This window comes from Eurosta solidaginis, chromosome 3, assembly GCF_040869045.1.
Source record: "Eurosta solidaginis isolate ZX-2024a chromosome 3, ASM4086904v1, whole genome shotgun sequence".
NCBI classification, from domain to species: Eukaryota; Metazoa; Arthropoda; class Insecta; order Diptera; family Tephritidae; genus Eurosta; species Eurosta solidaginis.
The window spans coordinates 285,386,086-285,412,156 of NC_090321.1; the positions used below are offsets into that span (position 1 = coordinate 285,386,086).

General features: G+C 38.5%; 2 protein-coding genes across 4 annotated transcripts in view; both read right to left on the reverse strand.

Annotated features, from left to right (window-relative positions):
• Mef2 (myocyte enhancer factor 2) overlaps positions 1-23,193 on the reverse strand; it is a 253,687-nt gene extending 230,494 nt beyond the window's left edge. For all 3 annotated transcript variants that reach the window (XM_067776891.1, XM_067776889.1, XM_067776888.1), the window contains exons 1-2: positions 22,877-23,193; positions 17,662-17,975 (exon numbers count right to left, since the gene is read on the reverse strand). The gene's annotated coding sequence lies outside the window, so the exon portion shown is untranslated. The remainder of the gene's footprint in view (positions 1-17,661; positions 17,976-22,876) is intronic.
• The window catches only part of LOC137245745 (ATP-dependent DNA helicase PIF1-like), a 39,055-nt gene extending 15,730 nt beyond the window's left edge, over positions 1-23,325 (reverse strand). Inside the window, exon 1 of the mRNA XM_067776892.1 lies at positions 23,191-23,325. The gene's annotated coding sequence lies outside the window, so the exon portion shown is untranslated. The remainder of the gene's footprint in view (positions 1-23,190) is intronic.
• Between the last annotated feature and the right edge of the window lie 2,746 nt (positions 23,326-26,071).

A 26,071-nucleotide genomic window follows, 5' to 3' on the forward strand; every position in this document is an offset into this window, starting at 1 on the left:
GTGTACAAATTTATCTGTTGGATCGGCAAGTAAAAAAAATACTTAAATTTAATACAATTTGAGATTGATGGAAATTTACATTGATTGAAAACTGGAGAAGTGAAATCAGAATATTATGTGTATTTAATTAGAGATACCTGCTCATATTGCTTTATACAATTGTTTTTGTCATTGATATTATCAATAATAAAAATATTATATTTGACCTGACATGATAGACCATAATATTGTCACGGATACTAGCATCGCTAAGTCACTAAGGCGATGCTAAGGCCACGATAAGCAGTATTTACGTCAATAATCAAATCATGTATACACATAGGTATATAAGGCAGCCGAAAGATTTCACACATAGATGCATTTACTTATGCGCCTATGTATGCGCGAGAGACTGTAAACTACAAACATTCACATCAATAATTCAATCATTATGTATCTACGAATAAATAAAACGAATAAATGATTGCGTCTACACATATGTACGTATACGAGCAGCGGAGCGGCAATGCACAGACACATGCATATATCTTATCTGAGTTGTCATAATAGAGAGCAATAATTTGTGCACGTAGTTGTGGCTGGCGATTTTGTAGCGAAACTAACTAGTAAGTTCTGGAAATCGAAGAGCCTAGAAGTATGCAGCGTAAACTATAAAAGCGGGGCAGGCGAGTAAGAAGGAATTCAGTTTGATTTGAATTGTCAAGCAGTTTCGATTAAGCGCTATCTAGCGAGCTATAGCAGTATTATTTTGAATAGTAGAGTTTCATTTGAGCTATCAATCAGTTTGGTTATTAAGCAAGCTATTCGTTGCAAAGTATAAGTGTTATTGTGAAGTACTTTAATAAAGGCCATTTTTAATTATTCAATATTGGAGTTATTTATTCAACAGTTTAGTGATACGAACTTAGCAAAAGGGCAAATAAGAGGATTTGCAGCAAATTCGTTACAATTGGTGTCAGAAGAGGAGTTGTTGAATAAATTCCGAAGATTGGGAATACAACTTGGACATGGCAAAGTTCAGTGAATTGAAGATTCAGCAACTAAAGAAGGAGTTGGAGAGCCGTGGATTGAATACAAGCGGCGTTAAACTCGAACTTCAGGCACGGCTACGAGAGGCAATGGAATTAGAGGGAATTAACGTGGAAGAGTATGTCTTTCATCTTGATGGCGAGGAGACAACAAAAATTGAAGAGAAAAATGAAACATCGCAGACAGTTACCAGCACAGACTTGAACATGATATTGGCTGCAATAACTGCTCAAACATCGACAGTGGCATCTCAGCTGAAATCGCAGGAGACACGCTTAACATCAAAGATGGAAGAACAGAAGACATATATGACATCCAAGATGGAAACTCAACTGGAAGAACAGAAAACATATATGGCATCACAATTGGAATCCCAGGAGAACCGTATAACATCCAAGATGGAAACACAATTGGAAGAACAGAAAACACACATGGCGTCACAAATTGCAGAACAATTAAAAGAACAAGAGGCACGCATAACATTACAGCTCGAAGCACAAGAAGAGCGTATCTCAACAAAGCTGGAGGCACAGGAAACAAAATTCTCATCGCAGCTGGAGGCTGTTAGTGAACGACAAGATAAAGTGGAGGCCGAGATGGATGCTTTGAAAGATCGGATTCAGGAGTTACAATTGAACCGTCCAATCACTTCAACGTCTTCTCTGAAGGTAAAATCCCCAACGTTTGATGGTTCTTTTCCATTCCAGGTATTTAAGCTCCAATTTGAGAAGACGTCGGCAGCGAACAACTGGAATGCTGAAGATAAAGTTGCAGCTCTGTTCGTGGCATTGAAAGGGCCAGCAGCCGAAATCCTACAGACGATTCCCGAAGGAGAGCGGAACAATTATGAAGCATTGATGGCTGCTGTTGAACGACGTTATGGAAGCGAGCATAGAAAACAGATATTCCAAATTGAGTTGCAAAACCGCTACCAAAAAGCAAATGAGACATTGCAGGAGTTTGCTTCAGATGTTGAAAGGTTGGCTCATCTCTCAAATGCGGACGCATCCGTGGAATACACCGAGAGGGTAAAAATCCAGAGTTTTATAAATGGCATACGAGACGTGGAAACGAAGCGAGCTACATACGCAAACCCAAAACTGACATTTGCTGAAACGGTATCACATGCATTGACTCAGGAAACGGCCTCACTATTGAGTAAACCAGCATACAAACCTGATCGTGTGGAAGTGGAAAGACCAGATTGGGTAGACACAATTTTGGAAGCACTGAAGTGATCACAACAGAAAAATGCCGGAGTGATTAAATGTTTCAAGTGCGGCAACCCAGGTCATATTGCACGACATTGCAGCACCGGTTCCAATAGCTCCAACAATGTGGGTGGCCGTAAACGCAGAGCTGAAGGAGATGAGCAAATCTCCAAGTCCACTCAATCGTTAAACTAAAGCGAGTCAGCCGCAAGGAGCGACAGCTGGCTCCCTCAATTGAATGCCCCATAATCTGTATCTCACAAATTGGAAGAAGGTCAAACAATCTTACTGTCGGAGGACAGGTGGATGGAAAGGAACGTTTACTGACTGTAGATACGGGTGCATCTCATTCCATCATTCGAGCGGATTTAGTCAACAAGAAGATAAGACCATTGCATGGAGCAAGATTGCGTACAGCCACTGGAGAAGACAGCACGGTTCTAGGAGAAGTATCATGTGAAGTCGCAATTGGGAACGTCACGGCAGTACACAATTTTATAGTGGCAGAGATTGTTGATGAAATCATAATTGGAGTGGACTTCTTAATCGACCAGGGTATAAAGATCGACATGCAAAGCAAGACGATGCGATTTAAGAACATGGATGTGCCACTTAATTTCGGCTACGGGAGAGGCTACAGCAGTAAACGAGTGCTGGTGGAGATAGTCAGCAAATACCACCAAAATCAGAAGCAGTCGTCTGGGCAAAGGTTGATGGAGATTGTGGGACAAACAAATTGTGGGTTGTCGAAGCAGCAAACAAATCAGCACTGAACATACTTGTAGGAAAAACCCTGGCTATGACAAAACAAGATGGACGTATTCCGGTAAGAGTACTCAATGAGTTCAAGTCACCACTCAAACTGACTAAAGGAGCTATTTTGGGAAGATGCCAAGAGGCTGAAGTAGTTATTAACTGTGAGCAGCTCCAGGAACACGTTTCAGCTAGTAATAATGATATTTCAAATGACATCACGGCATGGACACAGGGGCTAGAGGAAGCATATCAGAGTAAGGCAAAACAACTGCTCCTAAAGTACGCGAACATATTTGACCAGGATAGTTCCAAACCAGGCCGCACCAATGTTGTGAAACATCAAATTGACACTGGAGATGCGAGGCCGATCCGTCAAGCTCCACGTAGTGTTCCACTGGCGAAGCGGGAAGTTGTAAATCAAATCATACAAGAAATGAGCGACAGCGGCGTCATCGAACCATCAGCTAGTCCATGGAGCTCACCGGTAGTACTTGTAAAGAAGAAGGATGGAAAAATGAGGTTTTGCGTGGACTACCGGAAGTTGAATGACGTAACGAAAAAGGATAGCTACCCATTGCCAAGAATTGACGACACTCGGGACTCGCTATCTGGTACGAAATGGTTTTCCACGCTGGATTTGAAAAGCGGCTACTGGCAAGTTGAAGTGAAGGAGGAAGATAAAGAGAAAACAGCCTTCAGTGTGGGTGATGGTCTTTGGCAATTTACAGTGATGCCTTTTGGACTTTGTAATGCACCAGCTACTTTTGAGAGACGCATGGACCAGGTATTGAAAGGACTACATTGGAAAACATGCTTGGTGTACCTGGACAACATCATCGTATTGGGCAAGAACTTTGATGAACATCTTAAAAACTTAGATGAAGTTTTCCAGAGAATAGCTGGCGCTGGTCTGAAGTTAAGTCCCAAAAAGTGTGCGCTGTTTAAAATGGAAGTAAATTATTTGGGTCACAAGGTAACGACAGAAGGTATCCGTACAGCGAATGAAAAGATAGAGGCAGTAAAGGATTGGCCAAGACCACAGAATCTGCATGAATTGAGAAGTTTCCTTGGGCTGTGCACATATTACCGCCGATTTGTACCAAATTTTGCCAGCGTAGCCCATAGTCTCCACGAGCTAACAAGAAAAAATAAAGCTTTTGAGTGGAAGAAGGAGCAAGAAGTAGCTTTCCAAACATTGAAAGAGCGTTTGTGCACTGCCCCAATGTTGGCATATCCGATTCCAGGAGCAACATTTATTCTAGATACAGATGCGAGCGGATATGCTATAGGAGGCGTTTTATCACAACTGGTCGATGGACAGGAGAAGGTAGTTGCATATTACTGCCGTTCGATTGGAAAACCAGAGAGGAACTACTGCGTTACGCGGAGAGAGCTGTTGGCATTGGTAGAGTGCATTTAACATTTTCACAAATACCTCTACGGCCAGCGATTCCGTGTCAGGACAGATCACGCAGCTTTAAAATGGCTTCTGCAGTTCCGTAATCCGGAAGGACAATTGGCACGGTGGATCGAGCGACTCCAAGGCTATGACTTTTCCATTGAGCATCGAAAAGGTAGTACCCATGGAAATGCTGATGCAATGTCACGAAGACCATGTAGTTTGGAATGCAAGCACTGTTCAAAAGCCGAGGCTAAAGAAGACATTATAGATGTCAGGCTAATGACTATAACATGTACAGATGAATGGAACAAGGAACAGCTAAGAAAGTGCCAGCTAGAAGATACAGATCTGTCACGTGTTATGCAAGGACTCGAACGAAATGAAAGACCAAACAGAGAAGAGATGTCAGCAGAGAGTGCCATTGCGAAGTCATATTGGGCACAGTGGAACAGTTTAGAATTGATATCAGGTTGCCTTCATCGAGTATGGGAGAGTGAGGATGGTAAATACAAGAATAAACTGATAGTTTTTCCCAGAAAGAGGATTCCTGACGTGCTGAGCGAGCTGCATAATGGTCCAAGCGTAGGTCATCTTGGAATCACGAAGACGCTCGAGAAGATTAAACAGAGATTCTATTGGGTTGGTTGCCGTCAGTCGGTCACTGAGTGGATTGCGAACTGCGAGGTTTGCAGCAGAGCGAAAGGGCCCAGAACACGAAGTCATGGCCAGATGAAGCAATATAACTCAGGTGCGCCATTTGAAAAGATCGCTATGGATGTCGCCGGTCCATTTCCTACTAGCAACGGCGGAAACAAATATGTACTGGTAGTTATGGATTATTTCAGCAAATGGCCAGAGGTATACCCAATCCCAAATCAAGAAGCGGAAACGGTAGCAGAAGTGTTTATAAACAATTGGGTTGCAAGGTATGGTGTACCAATGGAATTACATTCTGACCAAGGCAGGAATTTCGAATCAGCTGTGTTCCAGGAAATGTGTAAGTCATTGAGCATTCGAAAAACACGGACAACTGCATTGCATCCTCAATCCGATGGTATGGGAGAACGATTCAATAGAACATTGGAGGAGCACTTAAGGAAAGTAGTAGACAAGTACCATAAAGAATGGGATACCCGCATACCATTATTCTTGATGGCTTACCGATCGGCAGTGCATGAGACAACGGGCCAAACCCCGGCAAAAGTAATTTTTGGTAATGACCTTAGACTGCCAGCTGATTTGAAGTTTGGGATAGTTGCCAATGCGGAGAGAAATGTCAGGAAATCCACTAGTGATTTGGAAGAAGAGCTAAGAGAAATACATGATCTGATAAGGCAACGAACAAAGATTATGAGTGACAAGATGAAAGCCAGATATGATAAAGAAATTAATTCAGAAGATTTACAGGAAGGAGATTTGGTGCTGTTATACAACCCGCAACGTAAAAAAGGTTTGTCCCCGAAATTGCAGTGTAATTGGGAAGGCCCATACAAAGTTGTAAAACGGATCAACGATGTAGTGTACCGTATACAAACCATTGGCAAACCACGAACCAAAATGAAAGTGGTTCATTTAGAAAGGCTGGCAGCGTTTAGATCGAGAGATTTGTCTGACCGGGACGATCAGACTTAGGTGGAGGGCAGTGTCACGGATATTAGCATCGCTAAGTTATACCATCACTAAGGCGATGCTAAAGCCATGATAAGCAGTATTTATGTCAATAATCAAATCATGTATACACATATATCAGGCAGCCGAAAGATGTCACACACAGATGCATTTACTTATGCGCCTATGTATGCGCGAGAGACTGTAAACTACAAACATTCACATCAATAATTCAATCATTATGTATCTACGAATAAATAAAACGAATAAATGATTGTGTCTACACATATGTACATATACGAGCAGCGGAGCGGCAATGCACAGACACATGCATATATCTTATCTGAGTTGTCACAAGAGAGAGCAATAATTTGTGCACGTAGTTGTGGCTGGCGATTTTGTAGCGAAACTAACTAGTAAGTTCTGGAAATCGAAGAGCCTAGAAGTATGCAGCGTAAACTATAAAAGCGGGGCAGGCGAGTAAGAATGAATTCAGTTTGATTTGAATTGTCAAGCAGTTTCGATTAAGCGCTATCTAGCGAGCTATAGCAGTATTATTTTGAATAGTAGAGTTTCATTTGAGCTATCAATCAGTTTGATTATTAAGCAAGCTATTCGTTGCAAAGTATAAGTGTTATTGTGAAGTACTTTAATAAAGGCCATTTTTAATTATTCAATATTGGAGTTATTTATTCAACAGTTTAGTGATACGAACTTAGCAAAAGGGCAAATAGAGGATTTGCAGCAAATTCGTTACAATATGTTGTCCACACTGCACCTCTCATTCGCAGTTCACTTTCAAAATTGTCAGGCCACCTACAACCATCCATAAAAATATTTGAACGCAAAAGATCCTAATGAATTTGTTTGCAAAATGTGCGTTTCCTAATTTAACTAAGCTTCAAATCTGAAAATTCCTATGTAACACCAGAAGAGAATTTTACGCCTGCAATACCTGCTTTGTACCAAATACGGCGGGGGAGGAGTTCATACAATTTGTTATTATTATTTAGTGTAAATTTGAATTCTATCTAACGGCAGTTGTTACTGCTGTTAGCCTGTGGCACGTCATCGGTTGAGGTCAAAGCATTTCAAAAGCTTTTAAAAACACGTCTCAATGTGAGTTTCTTCGCACATTAATTGAAATGGTTGTACTATATGTTATCATAACTGACGAGCACATTTAGTGCGGATGCACTGACTATTTGCTGTGAACATATAAAACCGCCCCTCTCCCATTGAAGAAATCGCGAGTATTTCAATTTGTGTCGCATTAAATTGTTTGTATCGCGTTCGATAACCGATTTGTACCAGTTTAAGCCAATTTGAGGGCTGTTGGCATATCATCTGGTGTGTACCTGTGAGATCTGCTCTTGATAAATGATAAAAAGCAAGAAAACCTTAGGCATTTAAACGAACTGAGCATCCCACATACGTGCATAAGGAAATTTAGATAAATTCAGTTTGGGTTTTTAGATTAATTGTTTTGCTTCATTAAAACAAGTAAGGACGGGACTGTCTTCGGCTGTGCCGAAGACTTCATACCTTTCATGAATGGGGCTGAACAATAATCTTATCCCGTTCGTAATCTCCAAATAATCGGATGTATAAGATAAGAAATATATAGTGAACAGATGTACATACCTAAACGATTTTTAAGATAAATATAAAATAAAAAATAGGTAGGTACTTTGTGTGAGGATGCAAAGCTTCACGTTTTTTGTGGTCTGCATGTAAAACCTATGACTACGAACCAAAAATATATGACGTAAACGTAACTATTTGATGAAATTTTATGAATTTTGAAGCTTCTCGCCGTAGAAAAGGGGCAAAAATGACAGTTTATATGGGGTATATAATATATATACCACCCTCTATGATTTTTTCAGACAACAATATATGCTATATACGTAAGCATTCGGTGAAATTTGAAGCTTCTAGCCCTTAAAATATGGCAGTAATTACGAAAAGTGTCTTATCTGAACAATCGGTTGTGGGGGATATATACTATATATACGACCGATCTCATCAATTTTTTCAGACAACAATATGTGCAATATACGAAAGTATGAAAGTATATGGTGGGTATATGGTTTTCTGAAAAATCGGCTGTATGGAGGATATATGCTATAGTGGTCCGATCCGGCCGGTTCCGACAAACGTCTAATCGGACACCCAAATACACGCGCTCACCAAATTTTATCAAGATATCTGAATAATTGTTGAGGGACTAGTTTGCATACAAACAGACAGACGGACAGACATGGCTAAATCAACTCAGCTCTTTCTCCCGATTATTTCGGTATACTTAATGGTTGGTCTATCTATTTTCCTTTAAGGACTTACAATTTTGGGTTTCGTGACGAAATTAATATACCAGTTCATTTTTATGAATGGTATAAATATTGCTTAAAACTTTTACCCCCCCTACTTGTACATTATACCTAAGTCCTAGAGGTTTACGCCGATCACTTAATCGGCGGCGCCGGCGCAGGCTCTATTATATCCCGGCGGCGGCGGCGTGTGCGGCGCGCCGGCGTACGCCGGTGTTCTTACTTTAAAAAGCTTGATTTTGCGATTTAAAAAAAATAGTATTTATGAAAGGGTTTGCTTGTATGTATTTAAGGAAATCAACGTGTTGGCCATTTCGGAAAGATCCGAGGGTTTTGCCTCAAGATCTCGCAGACTGTTCAAACATTTTCAGGAGTAGCTCCTTGCGGAGGGATTGTCCCTCGTTCACTTGCTCCAGAGAGGCTTCGAACCTAGCCCCGGTCTTTGGAATTGGTACTGCTGCGTCTGCTGAAAAGAAATAGAGATTCATAAAATAGCCACACTTTTGTCTGCATATCCCGTGCAAAGCGTAGTTTCACCTAGGGTTAACTCCTAATAATCGTCGCGAACACAAATTCTTTAAATCATTTGTGGCTCCTTGGCGGCCACGCACAAAGTTGACTTACGGTTGCTATTAATGGTCTATTAATACTCATGAAACTCGTGGCACAGGGCGCCTCCAGATTTTTCGGCTGTTTTTAAGAGCTACAATTCCCGATGTGCGAACAGTAGCAATCCCGACCACCAATCGCTACCAGGCCTTCTGATCCTCACACCATATGCCAGCACAGAAGCTATAGGACTGCGACTTCGAACTTCCTAGAAGCTCTAGGTGTAGCTCCGAAGACTTTCCAACGAATGCTTTTGTCGCGCTATGCTGCCGAGCTACACCAGAGAAACACCTTGAAACGTTAGGGAGTGACTATTCGGCCATGGATGCCGCCCTCGAAATCATAAGCAGTATAAGTGGATGTCTTTGCGTAATGGGTGAAAATCGTATAATCCTAGGCGCATCTACATAATTAAAATTTTACAAGGACCCTGGATAAAATTTTTAAAATGTAGACAAAAGTTTGCAGACGTTTGTGTTCACAACATTGATTTCAATAGTCTTCGTTAAATCAAAACGATATTTTAGAATGAAAGTCGACCGAGTTTAAGTTGAATGATGTTTACTGCTGTTTTCCGGCCTAATGATATAAGAGCTGATTATGGATGACCGCGTAGCTTCAGTTTTCAGACTAGTTCGACTGTCCACTTCGTTAGGGTAGTAGCACACACGGTCATCTTTTCCACTGTCTTGGGAAAGCTTTTGCTTCACCGCTTTGAGTGTTCTTGCGAAGGACAAAGCCTCGCCTGGTAAATACATATATGTGCCTACGTATTCACATTTGTAAAAGGAGCCGTAACGTGTAGATGATATTTAAACTTGGTTGATAAACTATAATCAATGTAAATAACTCCAAGGGAATAGTTTTGAATAGGGCCGCCAACTTTATGTCAAACCGGGAGACTTGGGTGTTGAAGGATGAAGAGTTAAAATTAAAATTAACATTTTAGACGCTATTGTATAGTTTCGCAAATAAACAACAGATGTTTGAATGTAAGCCCAAGTGATTTTTCAAACCCTTCTCATACGTACATATATTCTCAACTTAAGTATAACATTTCAAAGGAGTGTTTATGCCTCTAGAACCTACTAAAGGATTTTGCATCACTGATTTCGCTTATTTTTTCAGCCAATCGCAATATAAAATTTTTAAAAAAAATCGGCACTTTTTTTGCTTTTGTTAACAACTTGAAAACAATTTGAAACGCCTTGGGTAATTTTTTTTTTTTTGGAAAAAATATGCAAAGTGATTATATAAATTTATTATATAACGTTTCTTTTAGTGTTTTGTTGTAATAACTTGGTGAATTGTTTTTTTAAATAACTTTTGAACTGTTAGAAAGAAATAAATTTCGCAATAACTGACAGTGATGCGCATCCGTTGATACCACTTTCGACCATATCCGACCAATTTTCGACTTACAATAAATGGCCTAAACAGTCTTAAACGAGTAGAAAATATAGTACCGCGCCGGACGCCGCCGCCGGCGCGCCGATATTTTTGACATTCGGCGGCGGCGTGCGAAAAACGACCCTAATCGGCGGCGTATATCTCTACTAAGTACATACAAATAACCTCATCTTTTGCAAATTGAGGTTATATCAAAGAAATGTAAATATAAATCCTAAAAGCAAAATTATTAACTCAAATGTCTGCAGTGCTTTAATTCCCATTTGCGTCGTGCTCCTTTGTTTTAAATTTTCCTACAAATTGGCGAGACGGGACATACTTGTTTTATGCCGACTCAGAACACCATCTGCAGGGTTGATGAGTTTTCACTGAAAGCTTTTCATGGCAGAAGTACACTCGGAGTGCTTGCCAAACACTGTAGAGGGGCGACCCCGCTTCGAAAAATTTGCTTCTAATAGAAAAAACTTGTTTCTAAAATTTTTTATGTTGCTTTGCCCGGGGCGTGAACACAGAATCTTCGGTGTGGTAGGAGGAACACGCTACCACCACACCATCATTAATAATTGTAGATAATTTATATGTGAAATAAACGATTTTTTCTAGTCTCAGTCTTTCAAGTGGCACTACCAAGCTCAAAAATATCACATATAAATTCTGGTTCTGGTGCAGATTTTTCTATGAAGAACGAAAAAATGTAAATCATTTTTTTTTTATCTAATACCCAAATTCGAAAACAACCACGAGTACCATGATACCACAGTCGCCACAGGTTTATGCCGATAATTGCCTGGTGAACCCCGTTCTAAATGCCAAATGAAAATCATAGCTGAGGAAAGCTATCTCCCCAGGAAGAAGCGCGTCACTCTTACTTATCCAGAATCAACCCCGACATACCCAATTTATGTCTCGCATGTAACATGTCTCCACATGAGACCAAGCATCTTCACAATTGTAATGACGAACGAATGCCTCTATCATCCAATCCTATTGCAACTGCAAGTTTGCTTGGACTCCCGTTAAAGGATATTGATGCAATTTGTAGGAAAAATAGCACGACGGAAATGGGAGAAGCTCGGTGTCAATCTACTTGTAAGTATATTGCGCCTTGTATTTTTTTTTTTATTCAATCGCAGTGCAATTGCGCTTGGTGATATTTGAACCTTTTATCTCCCTGGCGGAGTAATTTTTTGGATACGAAATCAGAATGTTTGCATGAAATGACCTTTAAAAGGCAACTAGTAGCAGTGCTTTCTGAGAAAACCTTTGTACATCCCGATTTTTCCCGGTGAGTTTAAATTCCTGTTTAAGTTGACTGGATTTTGACCTGGCCACTTTGTACGATAACATAAAAATATGCTGCACCACTCCACTTTAGCGGCCGAACTGGCAGGGTTAAACTCTAGTTAACTTTAACAGGAATTTTAACTCACTCTGAAAAATCGGGCCTAATCATTTATTTTCACTTTTTATAAATATATTGTACATTTAAAATAACCAGAGCGAAAGAATGCAAAATATTAAGTTTTAACTATAAGGATCCTTGCATCTTATGCAGGGCCACTACAGGGATGCAACCGGTCGGTGTAGTTTCATAAAAATAGGACGACGTGTTCACCCCGAATGTATTTATAATGCGTGCCTTTAGAAAGAAAAAAAGAAATACAGATTTGAACGCGTATAAGCCTCCTGCATCTTTATATGTGAGATCTACAAAGCTATAGGTAGGCACATTACATCTGGCTATACAAGATTCACATCGCACACCTAGATTAAAACAGCGATCAACTAAAGAAATCGCCATGTGCAGAAAACGAGAAAAACAAGTAAGGAAGGCTAAGTTCGGGTGTAACCGAACATTACATACTCAGTTGAGAGCTGTGGAGACAAAGTAAGGGAAAATCACCATGTTGTAAAAAGAACCTAGGGTAACCCTGGAATGTGTTTGTATGACATGTGTATCAAATGGAAGGTATTAAAGAGTATTTTAAGAGGAAGTGGACCATAGTTCTATAGATGGACGCCATTTAGGGATCTCGCCATAAAGGTGGACCAGGCCTGACTCTGGAATTTGTTTGTACGATATGGGTATCAAATGAAAGGTGTTAATGATTATTTTAAAAGGGCGTGGGCCTTAGTTCTATAGGTAGAAATATCGCCATAAAGGTGGACCAGGGTGATCCAGAACATCATCTGTCTGGTACCGCTAATTTATTTATATATGTAATACCACGAACAGTATTCCTTCCAAGATTCCAAGGGCTTTTGATTTCGCCCTATAAAACTTTTTCATTTTCTTCTAATTAATATGGTAGGTGTCACACCCATTTTACCAAGTTTTTTTTTTAAGTTATAATTTGCGTCAATAGACCAATAAAATTACCATGTTTCATCCCTTTTTTCGTATTTGGTATATAATTATGGCATTTTTTCATTTTTCGTAATTTTCGATATCGAAAAAGTGGGCGTGGTCATAGTCGGATTTCGGCCATTTTTTACACCAATATAAAGTGAGTTCAGATAAGTACGTGAACTGAGTTTAGTAAAGATATATCGATTTTTGCTCAAGTTATCTTGTTAACGGCCGAGCGGAAGGACAGACGGTCGACTGTGTATAAAAACTGGGCGTGGCTTCAACCGATTTCGCCCTTTTTCACAGAAAACAGTTATCGTCCTAGAATCTAAGCCTCTACCAAATTTCACAAAGATTGGTAAATTTTTGTTCGACTTATGGCATTAAAATTATCCTAGACAAATTAAATGAAAAAGGGCGGGCCACGCCCATTTTGAAATTTTCTTTTATTTTTATATTTTGTTGCACCATATCATTACTGGAGTTGAATGTTGACATAATTTACTTATATACTGTAAAGATATTAACTTTTCTTTTAAAATTTGAATTTAAAAAAAAAAAATTTTAAAAAGTGGGCGTGGTCGTTCTCCGATTTTGCTAATTTTTATTAAGCAGACATATAGTAATAAGAGTAACGTTCCTGCCAAATTTCATCATGATATCTTCAACGACTGCCAAATTACAGCTTGCAAAACTTCTAAATTACCTTCTTTTAAAAGTGGGCGGTGCCACGCCCATTGTCCAAAATTTTACTAGTTTTCTATTCTGCGTCATAATTTCAACTCACCTGCCAAGTTTCATCGCTTAATCCATATTTGGTAATGAATTATCGCACTTTTTCGATTTTTCGAAATTTTCGATATCGAAAAAGTGGGCGTGGTTATTGTCCGATATCGTTTATTTTAAATAGCGATCTGAGATGAGCGCCCAGGAACCTACATACCAAATTTCATCAAGATACCTCAAAATTTACTCAAGTTATCGTGTTAACGGACAGACGGACGGACATGGCTCAATCGAATTTTTTTTCGATACTGATGATTTTGATATATGAAAGTCTATATCTATCTCGATTCCTTTATACCTGTACAACCAACCGTTATCCAATCAAAGTTAATATACTCTGTGAGCTCTGCTCAACTGAGTATAAAAATGTTCTGCCCTTCTATAGTTACCAATATTCTCTTGTATAATCTTACAGGAATGAGTCGCGCATGCGCAACAACAACTGGTCTCATGTTACATTTACTCAAAATATTTCTTGGCATAAGTTAAGTATGCAATACGGCGAGGCAGCAATGGTCAATGAGCCCACTTGTAGTCAACTTTATTATTTTTATAGAAGTTGTTGGGAGTTGAGTTGTTGTTGCCGCTTCCAGTAAATCGCTTATTTTAGCATCTTTTTCTTTTGTATTTACATTGGAGTGTATTAAAAAATTGTATAGTTCTCCGGGCGTTTCATGATTTATTTATTAGATTGTTTCACAATATATGGGGCGTCGTATTTTCCAATCTTCGTTCGATTCTAAAGTATGACATCAGATTGTAGATGGCTGAAGTGCGAAATTTTAATTTCGAGTACATACATATGTATTTAAGAAAATATAATTAAAATGCTTAAGATGCTAAACAGTGATTTGTATGCACATCAATAATTCAATCATTATGTCTACACACATGTCCATACGAGCAGCGGAGAAGCAACGCACAAACACATGCATATATCTTATCTAAGGTGCTCACAAGAGAGGGCAATAATTTGTGCAAGTATTATGAGAAGCAATAAACATAGTTGTGGCTGGTGATTTTGTAGCTGATAACTAACTAGTAAGTTCTGGATTTAGAAAAGCCTAGAAATATGCAACGAGGAAATCAGACAGTATAAAAAGGCGACAACAGTGGAGGCGAGAAGTCAGTTTCATTTGAGCTATCAATCAGTTTGGTTATTAAGCAAGCTCTTCGTTGCAAAGTATAAATGTTATTGTGAAGTACTTTAATAAAGGCCATTTTTCCATTATTCAATATTGGAGTTATTTATTCAACAGTTTAGCAATACGAACGTTGGCAGAAGATTGCAAATAAGGGGAATTGCAGTAAATTCGTTACAGTATATAAGAAAATTCAATTTCTCATAAAAACCAAAGTCTTTGTACTCCGTTTTTAAGACCGGTTTTTCAGTGCGAATTTAAACTAAAGTTAACGTTGACTAGAGTTTAAACTTGCCACTTTGTTCGATGCCATACAATTTTACTGCTCATCTCAGCTTAAGCTGCCGAAGTGGCAGCATTGAACTCTAGTCAACTTTAACTGGAGTTTGAACTCGCACTAAAAAACCGGACCTTAGAGTATTGTAATCCAATCTTTTTGCATATTGTGTAATTAAATAATTTCGATTCATTGAACTTAAGTAGTTAATTATGAAGGTTTGTCGAAAACATCAATAGACGACTTCTAGGGCAACCAGTAAGAAGAGACGTTTTCCTATGATGTACGGCAAACGATTTTCTTCGATACGCTCTCATGTACATATTACAACGCAACATTTATAAATTTTCATAATTGTTGCAGGCTTAAACACATACATGTTTATATTTTCATTCCCAAAACAAAAGAAAAGTTTTTCTCGAAAGTTTGAAAAAAACTTTAACTCTCTCATAAATTCATGGCGTTGTTTATTATTATAAACGAAACACCTGAAAAACACATTTTAATAGTTCACAAATGCATCTCAAATTTATATTGAGAAAATATGTTTATTGGGTTATATTCATTGGATTTCGTTATGTTTATGTAGTAGTAGCTGGTTATTGTGTCCGATTTTATCCAAGTTTGAATGAGTTTCAAAATTACTTGTACTCATCTAGGCATCAATAGCCATAGCAGGAGAATTTATTGAGAATTGCATATGTATGCATGTACATTAGGGGGGTTATTACGAATCATATAAACATTTTTTTCAGGTTAACCCTTTGAAATTGTAACATCACATATCTATATATTTTGATCCCGTTTGGAGATATCTGTAAAGAGTGTCGAGCAAGGCCAGAGCTAAGATTGTTTTCAATGAAGACTTTTTGTCAGAAAATTTCACTAGAGAAGCCCTCAGATAAAATTTGCCCATGTGTAAACGTGGTTTACGCAACGCATTGAGAGTTCTAAGCAAATTTCGCCTTAATGTAATTTTGCTACGAATATTTTTCTAAAATATTTTATTCGTACTGTCGAAATGAGGAGAGCTGAGTGGTTAAAATATTTCACAAAAATATTCCTCGTAAAATTTAACTTTCTAAAACTTTGGGTCATATGTAGGTGTTTTACGCTAAGTGGATTTTGACCCTTTTGTTCACTTATTCAAGAATCAACTTGGTAAAATATTACAAATTAAATTCGACCACAGCAAAGACATTTGACTAAAAATTGAAGACCATTTTGGGTTAAGGTATCTTATTAGAGTAGAAAATATTTCTCCCCTAGGAATTTAGGCCCAAATTTTTGCACAGTGTAACCAATCAATCCAACGACATTTACCTACCTTTAAATCGTTTTGAAAACTACTTTACTTTGTCATACTTTTTAAGAGGAGAATTTGTCTCATCAGAGTTAAGCTAATGTATGTACATATGTAAACACCTATGAATAATCCAAAACTATCAGCACTCAAGGAAGGGAAACTCGATGTTAGCCTAACCTGCATACATATATCTAAGCATGCATAGATTCTTATGATAGGTCAGACCACAGACTTGGCCCTATCATGAAATCGGCTGGTCATACAACGTCAAATGCGTGACAATTACATTGCTCACCGACATAGCAAATTAATATTAAAACCTAATGAAAACCAAGCATTAGTTTAATAGACAGCCCCAAAATTTCAACCTTTGCTAACGCTTAAGCTCCATCGCCAAAAATCTCTAAAACCGTCTGAAAAGTATTCAACATGTAGTATCATATGGGCATATGGAATAACCGCTTAAGCCCTATATAAAAGTATAAGAGTTATGCTGTTATTCCTGGTGACCATATGATGATAAATGCTCATGCTGTTCTGGGCAATTGATACAGTATAAGATATTTTTGGCGATAGAGTCTAACCCTTAGCGAAGGTTGGAATTTGGGAGCAGCTCACGAAAAGTGACAAATGCCTCAATAGTTTGTAAGTTGAAAAACCTCACATGAATCACATGGAAAATTATTTTATTGACGAGGGCTCCATGGCTACAAGGCATGTTTCAGTGAGTTGCATTAATATTGTTACGAATATTAGCAAAACTAAGGAGTGCTGCCATCTCTAAGCCGATGCTAAGCAGTGACGTGAATTCACATCAATAATGCAATCATTATGTATCTACATAAACGAAACAATACTCCGTCTACATATATGTACCATGTATGTACGTATACGACCAGCGGAGAGTCAATGCACAAACACATGCATATATCTGAGATACTCCTATAAGTATGCAATGAGAAAAACTATAAAATTATGCAATTGTAGTTATAGCTGAGGAGTTTGAGAGCTGCTGGACTAGTAGATTCTGGAAGCGCCTAGAAGATGCGAAGGTTGAAATCAAAGAGTATAAATGGCGACAATTGTAGAGGCGCTGGAATTCAGTTTGATTTGAGTTGTCAAGCAGTTTCGACTACGACGCTATCTAGCGAGCAAGAGCAGTATTATTTTGAATAGTAGAGTTTCATTTGAGCTATCAACCAGTTTGGTTATTAATCAAGATATTCGTTGCACAGTTTGAGTGTTATTGTGAAGTACTTTAATAAAGGCCATTTTGCATTATTACAAATTTGAGTTATTTATTCAACAGTTTAGTGATTCGAACTTAGCAGAGGATTGCAAATAAGAGGATTTGCAAGTAAATTCGTTACAATGTATACATATGTATCTAATTTACAATTCCTATTTTTCAGTTTTCATAATACATATTTGAAATCACTTACCTTCACATACCTGTAAGTTACTTGAAAAATGCCGCTAAGATCTTCTGCAGTTCACCAAAAATTTGAAAGACTTGCTTCAATCCATGAAGAGTAAATGCACATCTCACAGATTATATTTTATGAAACAACTACGCAGTTTAGACTTGGTTTCCATTGAACTTTCTACATGCTTAATCAACACTTTACCATTTTCAGTATTTTAAAGAAATTCTCATACAAATTTTGAAATTTTGAAAAGACTTGGCTCTTGTGCATTGCACTGGATAACCAGTATAAACAAAATGTATAACTATAACAAATTGAACTCGTCTAGGCTATGTACAAATACGGTAAATTCATTTCAACCTTTTACTCTTCAACTGACGAATCATCAAACCACAACTCCGTTGCAGTCATACTTCGATTTACTTTTTTGTACTAAATAAATCATTTATTTATTTATTTATTTATATTTTATTTAAAAGCTTATGGGAATGTGCTATTCTGAATGGTTGAATTTATCGAACTATCGAACATCGCTCTTCATTTATTGAGCGGCATAATACCGAATTAAAATTCGTTCGATCAGCTCTTTCAACCACAGTCTATGGTCGAATTTGCCTCATAATAGGGGCCTATGTTAACAGCTCTATGCCGTTATTACTCATAATTAACTGTGCCTAAGGAGCGTCTAGTAACAACGTAGAAATCAATAACATAGAACTCAGGCGGTTTTTGCTTTCACATGCTCCCCCAGCGGATTAGGGGGCTTAGAATATACCCGCGGTAGGTATGCCTGTCGTAAGAGGCGACTAAAATACCGGATTACAGGGGTTTATGTAGCGCAGCCCTTTCAGGTTGCTAGCGCAATACATAGCTTCTCCAAACCCAATTGTCAACCTCACCTATCCTCTTGGAACTAGGGGGTTGGGAGGGCGCGATGGGCTAGAAGGTGTAATGTGGTCATATAAATCGTTCCCGAGATGGTCGGGCTAGTACCTTAATGGTGCTGTGTTACCGGAACGTACCGGATCTATATTTGGCAAAGGACCATCAACATCGATAACACTCCCAAAGCCTTCGGGGAGTGTCTTTATCGTTAATATAACAACGACAACAACACATGCTCACATGCTGAATTCCCAGCACTGCCGTCATCAACTCAGTGTCGACAGCAGCGCCAATAACACCGAATTTTTTACACACAAAAATTATTTGACTCACTGCTAAGCAGCATCAAAAATTCGCTTGGTGTTATTACTCACTGAGTTGACACCGACCTTGGTATTGGTGTAAAGGTGTCAACACCACAAAAATGGGACAATACCACGCATCCTCGACGCTGGTGCTATATGTACATGCCTTCGACGTGGAAATAAAACACAAGCGTATATTCGTAACTCTCTCTACGCTTTCAGGCATTTTTTAGTTAAAGCAACAGCTACAACGTGAACTATTTGGTTTCGTGTTCTTCGGTCAGGTGGCATGCTGGTAGCTTGGAACCTGAACGGCAGATGACCATGTTTTAAATCTGTACAGCTTAGGAACTAAAGGCTTAATATTGTCAGAAGTTTTAAAACATTATAATACTGGCGGGAGGAAGCACCCTTATGTTTATTTATTAGGGTGGTCCTTCAAACATCCGTAAATGTAAGTCCCGATATTGGAGACGGTAAAAGGGTGGCACACCGTGGTCAAAATTAAGATTAATCTATGGAGGCCCTGTGCCAAATTTTTTGTATAATAATTTTGACGGCCCGACGGGAAATTCTGACACTATCCTGGTAAATATGAACGTTTGAATTTTCCTTAGCCTAAGAGGACAGGTATAATTTTGACGATTACTCATGTCTATATTTTCCTCAGAAACATAAATAATGGAAGCTTTGACAGCTCGAACAAATCGAAAATACGCGAAATGGACAAATTAAAACAAAAAAGATGCAAATAAAACGAAATGGAACCCTTTACACGTGCTTGTTTGGTTAGCTAAATCGGACCAAAATATAAAATGTGCCACCTCAGTAAAATGTTACTCAAAACATTTAAATAATTTTTTTTTGTTTTCTAGGATAATGGACGTTAGAGGACAACAAATTTTTACTTAGGCTCGGTTTTTAGTAGTTGGTTAAGCTAATCTTAAACTCTAGTCAAATTTAAACTCCACTTAAACTACTCAGCAGTTTTTCAGTCACAGTCGAGGCCGCCTTTGGGGTTGGCCTTTTGTGCGGCAAAATTGGTTTCTTATTATCTAGATAATTTGTAGATACTGCAACAACTGGATTTTGTTTACCCAACAAACATGGAAAAAAATGTCTCCAGCGGAATATATATCTAGTTCCCGAGGTGATATCCAACCTCATTATTTAATTATTTTTAAACCAGATAGTTCTCGAGTAGATATCCAACTTTATTATCCAATTACTAGCAACCTTTGAGAAATTTTGTAAAATTAAGAGCTTTCGAGTTGATCTCCAACGTCATTAATATTTTCCAATTATTAAGCTGTAGTTACCCACCGACGTGTGTAACGTACGTACACGTATGCCGTACGCACACACATTTAAGCGAAATTTATGCCCGCAGTGGCAACGAAAAAAATGTTGCCATCGACCAGTTTGAATGCATGCATATGGAACCATCAACTTTTTCTATTTTAATTTCAGATGTTGTAAAAGGCAGCAATTAATATTTATCAAATAAGTATAAATAGATTACATATTTATAATCTGCACTTCGAATTATTTCCACAATATTACAAACTTTAATTAGGTGTTTTTGCATAAAACTGCAGACGGTAAAAATTAGCGCGCAAAAGTTTAGTAGGCAACTCTGTCTAGTGAGAGGGCGATCAGCTGACACGTTCTTATGGAAAAAATCAAAATTGGTTTGATTTCTACATTCCGGGCTACGTACGTAGGTGCGTTTAACGTCGGTGAGTTTTCGTTTACATTGCACATTCATAAGATAGGTCGTGTCAGCTGACACGTTTTTTGTACGTACGTTCGTGGGTAACTGCAACTTAACTGCGGCTTTATCCAACTTTCGAGAGATTTTGAGAAAAGTACAGTTCTCAAATGAATATTAAACAAATTTTTCCAATTATTATCGTATATTGGATATCGAGTTGAGTTGAAAAAAATCTCGAAGGTGGTACCATCAAAACCAACTGCTATTTATTGTGAGAAATAAACACCTGATTGATAGCAGTAATGAAGCGTAATTAATCAAAAGAAATTATATATAATAATTAATATAATTATTATAATTAATATAAGTTAATGTTTAGACCAACAGCCCAAACTCTAAAACATATTGGGTCGCCCTCGCATTTGCTTTATATTTTTTAACAGAGCCAGTCGACCCGTTTTTGCTAACCATGCAAATAAACATTGCAGGAATAAATAAACAGTTCGACTGGCAAGCGTGCCAGTTATGTTATTCTGTTACATATTGTGCTTCTTGGATTTTTACATCAACGTGTACGGACGTATCCCACCGCCGATTCCAGAATCATCAAAAAGGTAACCTACAAATATATGTATTAATTACTGTAATTAACCTTTATTTCAAATAAAGATATTTATATTCAAATTAAAAATACTAATTCAAACCTTTCTTGTTTTACCGTCCTATTTCTTGACCGGCACCATTCCTGAGCTGTGGCCCGGCCAAGACAATTGTCGTGAAAATACTGTAGTAGGAATTTTACACTTGAGTCCAGTTAGAGAACCACAAGTTGTTAATTAAATTTTTTCAACTTAAGTGATAGCATTTTTGCTTTATAAAAAATTCCCTCTTTTGCTGAGTACGCTATGATTCTCGAGTTGAGCCACTGTTTCGAAACAGCTCTTGAGATTTTAGAAGTATGCTTAGTTATCAACATGAGCTCTAGTGGTACTCAACCCCAAATGCTTGTTGGGTATATTCGACGCCATTTCGAATGAACGCAAATAACTGAGGTTAACTAGACTGAAAGGGTTGGCTTACATTAAGGAACCAACTGGTTTTATTCGTAAACCAAAGGGGTTTGACCTTTGCAATTTTGCACATAGGTTCTCAGGGAGTTCCCCAACGAGAATCAGTGAGTAATTTTTAATTGTTATTAAAAATTTACTAGTAATTAGTTGTTAAAGTTACCATAGTATAACTATCACTTTTTATCTACATACGAACACATTCACAAGAATTTTATACATAAGTACACTCTATAATGTTTATAAAACCGCAAACAACTATTTTCTTTTGTTTAAATTTACGTATTGTTGTAAAATTTAATAATTTATTTGTTTACTTTCCGCAAACACAAGCATACAGCCATTTTATCGAATTCACTTCTTGCTTGGTGCTACCAGATGCTTTAAATTCTACCAACGAATGAAAAATGTTTTCAATAGTATCAACGAGGAAAACGGACCTTTTTCATTGAACTCAGAATATTTATTTCACGAAAAAATAGAAAATTTGGAATAAAAATCGCGTGATTTTTTATTCCAAATTTTCCCCTGCCGCGCATTTTATTTTTTTCAATTATTTAAGTATATTTTATTAATAATTTAAAATTTGGAACAAAACATCGCGCGATTTTTTATTCCAAATTTTCGTCTACGGCGCTTTTTATATTTTTAAATTATTTACGCATATTTTATAAAAAAAAATTTTAAATTTTCGCAAGCGGCGCCTTTTATTTTGTTTTTAATAAATTATTTTTGTTTCTTTAAAAAAATAAAATTTGTAATTAATAATCGCGATTTTTTAAATTAAATTACGTTTACTTCTTCAAAAAAAAAAAATAGAAAATCTGGAATAAAAAATGGCGCGATTAAAATAGATTGAGTCGTTTTTGTTTATACATATTTTGAAGTCTGGTAGCACCATATTTGCTCAATTCACTGCGTTTTCTTCCATTCTTTTTGATAACTTGAATATTAAATTGTGCAGAAACTATAAGCCTCCTGTGGGTGGGGGTGGTGTTTTCTGAAAGGGGAGTCACCCCCACCCCCTCCCACCAGTCCCAACCCCCTCCCCCTGGTCCCTTAATGTATAGTCTACCCGACTGAAAAACTGCAGAACAGAAGTTTAAACGTAGTTTAACTGACAAATTGAGTTCAACTTGTACTGAAAAACCGGGGCTTGATCTCCAATCGGTACCAAAATTTATACGTTTGGTAATCGGTAATATGATATATATAAGGACCACCCTAATATGCATATAGCAGTGAAAAGCAGGGCCTACCCCATAAAAGATACTCGCACTTTTATATTTATTCCTCTCCTACTGCCGGTCGTTTTTTTTTTTTTATCAACCTGATTGGCGTTTTATTGTTCAGCTGATATTTTAATTTTTTTATTTTGCTTAATCACCATTTCAGTAACCAACGAATTCACCACACCACTATCTACATAGAAAGAAATGAGAGCAGTATGAAAACACATCGACAATTCTTTGGGGAATATTCGCCGCTACAAGAGCAAATTGCTTCTGCTCCTACTTCTTCTTCTTCCCAACATTTGGAGGTGTATAAACGTATATTGCTGGCTCCCACCTACTTTTTGCCTTTCACACCACTTAACGCACGAATACTTTGGCGCTATTTACTTTTTTGTCACTGTTTTCGTTATTTTTTCTCAATTTTATACAACTTTTACAGGATCCTTCGTTTTTTTATCGAATTATAATTTTTTTATTATTGTTTCCACTTCCTTCACATGAATATCCGCATTCGCTGGTGATACAGCAATACACCTTGAAATAAAATCGATTCGACTGTTTCTGTTTTTTCAATACTTTATAGGTACATATGTAAGTAGGTGGTACGCGTCTGAGTAACCAAAAGATTTAACAATTATGAAGTAGTTTTAGCACATATATTCATGCATATGCATGCGTGTATTTTTGGTGTACAGAACAACTTTAATGAATTAATCAATAAAAAATATTATTTATTGCACACAAATCGAATAATCAGAATTAGACCAAAATACGTTCGTTTGTGGAAAAATTCCAATTGCAAAACGAAGTCGTAATAGCCAAAGTGATGACGACGGCAATGACCAAACGGCTGTGATTATAACTGCGAATGTGCTCAGTTGGATTGAAACTGAAAAAACTAATTCACCTCGCCATTTCGGTTTGATTTCTATGAGCAAAGCGAATGAATCAAATTGTGGCCACTGATATAACCGACACAACTCTCCCACTTTCTTGACATGCCAAGACATACCGCAAACCCTCACCCGCCCTCTCCAATATTCTTGAAAAAGAGGAAATATTTGCAAATAGCAAACGTAATCGAGGAACGTCGTTGATCGTCGACAAGATGGAGGGGCAATGGGGCAATGAAATGTACATATATACATATGGTTAAAAGTACATATCTACGCTATGTGCGAATGTCAATAGATTTGAGTTGAGTAGTTGGGTTTTGTGTTCAGCCGTCTAGCTCTCCTAAATGCGAGTAAGTAGCGTAGCTACAAATACACGAACCTACTATTTGTTTTATATACTTAATATTCGAGTCGGTTCTATTACCGAACAGCTTGGCCTGAAAGCTCGGATTCGGATAAAAAGTTGGAAGAACATTCGAAGTTTTTTAAAAATTTTATAAACGGCGTTTAATTATTTTTGTTGTGTGACTCTACATGGCGCTATTCACTGTAAAACGATCAAATGTCTAGGAAAATACGCTTCATTGTTGTTGTTGTAGCGATAAGGACGCTACCCGAAGGCCTTGGGTGGTGTTATCGATGTTGATGGTCATTTGCCGGATGCAGATCCGGTACGTTCCGGTAACAAGCACCATAAAGGTATCAGCCCTACCTTCTCGGGAACGATTTGGTATGACCACAAGAAACCTTCTAAGCCATACCGCCCTCCCACCCCCTACATCTATTAAGAGTTCGGAATCGCCAGAGTCTCGGCTGTTAATGAAACAGGATTCGCCACGGTTAGGTGAGGTTGATAATTGGGTTGGATAAGCTATATATTGCGCTGGCAACTCCTTGAGAGGGTTGCGCTACACAACCCCTTGAATCTTTTTAGTATTTTAGTCTCCTCCTACGACTGGCACACCTAAATAAAAAATAAATGAAGGGCGCGATAACCTCCGGAGACATCTAAGGCCGAGCATCTCTTCCAATTTGCGTCGTGCTCCTCTTGATTTTCCCTACAAATTGGCCGGATGGGACCTACATGTTTTATGCTGACTCCGAACGGCATCTGCAAGGCAGATGAGTTTTCTCTGAGAGCTTTTCATGGCAGAAATACACTCGGAGCGCATACCTACCGCGGGTATATTCTAAGCTCCCCAACCAGCATTAGGAGTGATTGTCCTAGCATACTAGCACAGCGCTCTGTACGGGTCGGATTCGGATTCGGTGGAACTCTACTTAATATTCTTCCGTTATTGTTGTGAGTAACGCATTGAGTACCGAACCGAGTTACAATCCCGGGATTCCGGAATTTGAAAATAAAAATTCCGGTTTTTTTGGAATTATGCTTTGAGTTTTGGTTCAAAAATAAATTTGTAACGAACGTATACTCGTATACATATGAGTAGTTTAACAAAAAACTAACCCCATTTAATTTGTTGCGTCCCTCCCACAAATTGTTATCCTCCCAGCAGCTCCTTGCAGTGGGACTGCGCCATACTCTGCTGCTCCGGGAAGGTATCGAACCCAATCCGGGTCGTTCTCCTGACCCCGGTCCTGAGAAATGGTTTTGCTGCGTTTGCCGGAAAAGAATCTTTTTAGGACGGTCGTACTCTTGTTAGTGTGTCACGTGCAAGGGATGGTTGCATCGGTAACTTTTATAAATCTTTTGTAGCTCCTTGCTGTTCACGCCCAAGGGCGTCCCGTAGTCTACGCCTCAGTGCCCCCACTACCTTCCAGCAGCTTTGCAGCTCAGCAAGCCACAACAAGTACCCACTGCTGCTCGCGTTCTTCTGCGCCACTAGCTCATACGGCCGCTCCCACTCATAACTACAATCTCCGTAGTAGAGTCGGTAGCAATGCCGAGCTTCAGCCCCCGTCTTCTTCTCCCCTCTTTTCCGGCAGCAATCGTGTAGGTCAGGGAAACAGACTCTTAGTCCCTACCACCTTTTGCACCGTTTGCCAGCACAGAATATATATGTTTGCGTCAGTTCCTGCCTTGGACGGTGACACTTTCCTAGATGTTCTGGTGTCCGCGGCGGAAACCCCCCGACTGGCTTCATTGCGCCATGTTGCCAGGCCGCAAACCCAACTACACCGGGTAGCCCAATGCTTACCCAGGGACGTCTAGGGCCACAACAGCACTTACGTCCTGGTCTTCCACAACTCAGGCGTAGTTACCCGTCACTTACCCCTAGACTGACGACTTCTCCCCCGCTGCACTTCAGAATTTTGCAGTTAAAGTGTAATGAATACTGGGAAGATCACGGAGATAGTCGAT